This window comes from Palaemon carinicauda, chromosome 3 (assembly GCF_036898095.1).
Source record: "Palaemon carinicauda isolate YSFRI2023 chromosome 3, ASM3689809v2, whole genome shotgun sequence".
Taxonomy (NCBI): Eukaryota; Metazoa; Arthropoda; class Malacostraca; order Decapoda; family Palaemonidae; genus Palaemon; species Palaemon carinicauda.
Genome location: NC_090727.1, coordinates 89,089,881 through 89,094,682, shown reverse-complemented (window position 1 = coordinate 89,094,682; position 4,802 = coordinate 89,089,881). Strand labels below are relative to the sequence as shown.

The window sequence follows — 4,802 nt, the reverse complement described above, 5'->3', positions numbered from 1 at the left end:
AACTTCACAGTATTGGTGATTTTTCATTTTTTTTTTTCTGTTCAACTAAGAAATCTTCAAATTACAATAAACTTAATTCCCCAAATCTCATAAGAAAACCTTAATGATCTATCAAAATAATAAGGAAGTTTTTCAATATCGGAAAATATAATCCGCACGGATTCTGCAACACCATATTATCAAAAAGATCCTTTGTATGCACCGATCTACCAGCTTAATGTTTCACAGGTGCTTGCAAAGATTTAACAAGTGAATTTTCCGTTGGATCTATGTAACCCCTCATTTCATGCATGCACGTTATGGCATAAATAGCCTGATCACTGGAGATTACTAAAGCGCCGGAATCTAATAAAAGCGTCATAAATAAAGCAACATACAATGGCATTATTGTAAGTTTCTCTTTGTTGAAACACAAGTTGGTAGGCCTTGTCGGTGCTGTCATTCATCGATGATAGAAGATGCCCATGACAACTGAGGTCCCCCAATTTCCTGTCCAAATTAGATGCCACCGTTAAAGACGACTGCTGGCATTTCATTGTATTCACGATCCTGGAAAGCAGATTCCAAAAATAAAACATTGTACATATATACTTGTTTTTTCTATATCAAAGTTAAATTTCAGCGAAAAATTTCCCTCTTTGCCGTGTGTAATAACCATTTGTTACGTAAACACTCAAAGTTTAACAATAAAGCTTCCCTCGTTAATATCAACAGTCAAGATGGAGAGGACTTTCACTCTGGAATATTCTACTTAAGAATTTTTACCTCCATTTTATTAATAACTTTTGGTATAAAGCACCAAACCTCAAGTTAAAGCATCGATTCCCTCTGTACCGGGACACCAATATTAGAGATTAAAAACCTCAACATATTTTTAAAAGTAGCAAAACAGTCTAAAGAATGAATAACTCTCACAAGTCCATAACTCTGAAAAATGTAAGCAAGAATTGACCATTCATCCATGTTAGTTGACAACACTTCAAAATATCCACTCTTTTGTACTCTTTCTGGGCTTACATACATTGATGACCTGAACAGTGTATTCAGTACAAGTTTAAATTCTTTGGTTTTCTATGATTTCCAAATCTGGCTTTTGCTACCTACTTGCATTAAAATCGAAAATCTTTTATCTGAAACAACGTTCAAACATTGCCAAAGTACTTTACATAATTCTGTCGACTGCCTCCTGCTCCTTCATGTTTAATTTTAAAGATTCATTTGCTGTCCAGTTTCCAACCACTCTTTTCATGATAAAAAAATGCGCTGTATTCATCGCTAAAAACTTCAGAATTACTCCAAACCTACTACTGAGGTGTCACAACATATAAATTTCCCAACACCAGAGGCGTCACAATATAACTATTAAATCTGAGGAGTCACAATATAGCGGTAAATTTCCGATGTCTGAAGCGTCGTAATATAGCGGTAAATTTCCTATGAGGCGTTGCAATATATTGATAAGATTGCCTACATCCGAGGCTTCGCAATGTGATAAATTGCCTACATCTGATGCGTCACAATATAGTAATTAACTGCCTACATCTTAGGCGTCACAATAGAGTGATAAACTGCCTACATCTGAGGCGTCACAATAGAGTGCTAAACTGCCTACATCTGAGGCGTCACAATATAGTGCTAAACTGCCTACGTCTGAGGCGTCACAATAGTGCTAAACTGCCTACATCTGAGGCGTCACAATAGTGCTAAACTGCCTACATCTGAGGCGTCACAATATAGTGCTAAGCTGCTACAGTACATCTGAGGCGTCACAATATAGTGATAAACTGCCTACATCTTAGGCGTCACAATATAGTGATAAACTGCCTACACCTTAGGCGTCACAATATAGTGTAAACTGCCTACACCTTAGGCGTCACAATATAGTGTAAACTGCCTACACCTTAGGCGTCACAATATAGTGATAAACTGCCTACATTATAGGCGTCACAATATAGTGATAAACTGCCTACATCTTAGGCGTCACAATGAAGTAATAGGTTAAATAAGTCTGATGCAAGTATATAGTTAAAGTAACGACCAAAATAAAAAGAATGAATTTCTGCGTCAAAACGTGATCTCAACCAGAGCATCTGATATTTCTTCATTAAGTTCTCAACTAGCTTTGCTCAATATGTAAAAATACAGAAATACTTTATCGTTTACATTTTAACAATACTTCTCACGACAAATTTCGTGGAAATTATGTAACAGACAATTCTGTCCAAAAGATATTCGTTAAAATAACGTTTTTGTTAATTCAGAAGGTTTGGCATCTAAACAAGATCTTTAACGACATAGTTTATCCTAATACTGTAGTTACAAAATTTGCCTTCAGTATTCGTCCTCTGTAAACCTTTCCAAATACAATTTAGAGTCTGAAAACCAATTATACTTTCTTGTAAATAAGTCCAAATCTTGAAGCTTTTAAAAGGAAATAGCTAGCATCCAATGCCCCTTCAAAACAACCATCCGCAGCTATGCCATCATCTAAAAATACTTCAATCTTCACTTCCTTAGATCTCCAATATCTTAACAGACTTAAGAACTTTAGTAAAGATGTACCGCCGCTTTCAAAAATATCTAAAGATAATCCATTATAAAAACTTTTTACATTTTTCCCCAATGAGAAAGATATTGGCAACGTTTTAATAGATTTCTATGCGATAAGCAGACTGTAGACTGATTAAATCCTTAAAAAGTTTGTAATAAAAAACCAGCCTTTGCTTACCATTTCCATTCTTGGTCACCGTCAAAGGAATTATTTCTTAGTTTTTCTGATACCAGTGTCACCCATTCTCTTTTAATAAACTCTGATTCGTCCCTTTCTGACCTTTTGTTACCCAATCCAACAACCACAGTAACGGTTTTGAAATGGAATTTTATGATCGACCTTTTAGACGTCAATGACTATCCCAATTTAATTCTGTTCAATGTATTGTGAATATACAACAACCAACAGGCGATTAAAAACAATAAAATAAAATAACACACAATGTTCCAATTTCCTTGTACCAACTGCTAAGTATACAAAATAAAAACAGCTATATTTTCACTTATCTTTTCGACGTCTTTCTTGGTACGTTCCCGGCTCCAATGTCAACTCTCGGCCTTTATTGAGCTCTAGACCTCTTCCATCAAAGTTGATATGAATCCACACTTTCCCTTGATATTTAACTAGCTTGACACTTTCGAGGATGCTGCTCTTTGCGTACTAACTCGTCTTCTGCAGCAGTTTTAGATGTTCCTTGTCCTCCAAGTTGATAAACAATCGCATCTAATGCTAACATTTTCGTATCAGTTTCCTCAAAATAACGCGATGCTCATTCATATGGTTTTCCATCATACTTTAACGAGGTGCGGATACTTGTTGAAATATTCTGCTGGAAATCGGATAATAGATTGTCCAACACTTCTTGAAACGGTTTCAGCAATCTGATTGCTAGCGTGAAAACACTATTCACATCTGAAGCTGTATTTGACCCTGCCTGGCGTCCTGGCTAATAAATTCGACTTGCTCGGGCTAGCGTGCGCTAGAAAGTGACCACTTACTAAATACCTCTTCAAACATTGAATACGTTTCACCCAACACTAAATTCTCATTGGCCCACTGCCTACATAACAACTGAACTTAAGTAACAAGACACTTAAGATCTGCTTACATGTCGTTAGGACAATTATTTTTCGCTATACTTCGTAACGCGAAAAAATTCTATAATTGTTAAAAGCTTCAGACTACTTGCTAAACTACCTAAAATAACCAAAATTTAGTTAGTAAATACAATTCAATCATTTAATCCCTTTGAAAAGTAATAGCAAATATCCAACTGTTATGCTAATAAATCTGCAATTCCAATGAAAGAATTTCCTGACATATACTTTGTATAAATGTAAGATCACAACGTAATACTGGAAAAAGTAGAATTACATATTTAAGTATAATTTATATGTCTTTCGAAGAAGCCTTCCCTCTAAGCAAGACGTCTAACCAATCATCCATTTAAAGGTTTAAAGGTTTACTTGTGAATGGCAGAGGCAAGGGAAAGTGATAGAACCCTAGCAGGACAATGCCCTAGAGACTGGCCATATAGTCATATGACTAGCGCCAACTTCCCTTCTCTACCAAAAGATAGGGACCAGGGAGTGCCAAGCAATGGGACGCTGATAACTCGGCAGAATAAACCTACAGCACACCCCCCCCCCCTCCTTAGCTCAAATGCGTGGTGAGGTTGCAGACACTACAAGAAACTATCGCGCTTGAGCGGGACTCAAACCCCGGACCGACAGATCGCCAGGGGAGGGATGTTTCCAACACATTATTCAACTCATGCTATTTCTGTAAAGTCAACAGGGAATGTTCTTGCTTCTTGTTGTTCCTAGATCATATTAACTAAACATGTACATAGTACACATTATTTTATGCATATATACTATACATATTAGGATAGACACAAAAACGGACCCATTTTTTGTCCACTTAACCATCTAATAATTTCAATTCAAAATAATGGAGCCGTTATCGACATCAGTCTCCAAGTAGTATATCTGAGCCGTCAAAATGACGTCTAGATGTTTAGATAGACAAGCAGACTCACAGATTAACCCCCCCCCCCCCCCCATTTCCCTAACTACAATCCGCTGGTTCTGCCATTTGCGGGAGATTTTTTATTCCAAAGTGCAACTCTCGGGGTACCCCCGTTTCATCAAGGAGATTGACTATTCCCCCCCCCCCTCCTGGCATGAAAGGAAAGATAGATATATATATTATATTATATATATATATATATATATATATATATTATATA

General features: G+C 36.5%; 1 long non-coding RNA gene across 1 annotated transcript; it reads right to left on the bottom strand.

Annotated features, from left to right (window-relative positions):
* Positions 1-1,124: 1,124 nt before the first annotated feature.
* LOC137638372 (uncharacterized) lies at positions 1,125-2,899 on the bottom strand. Its single transcript, XR_011044122.1, has 2 exons — positions 1,901-2,899; positions 1,125-1,830 (listed from the first exon to the last, which is right to left on the bottom strand). It is a non-coding gene; the product is annotated as an uncharacterized lncRNA (long non-coding RNA).
* Positions 2,900-4,802: the final 1,903 nt, after the last annotated feature.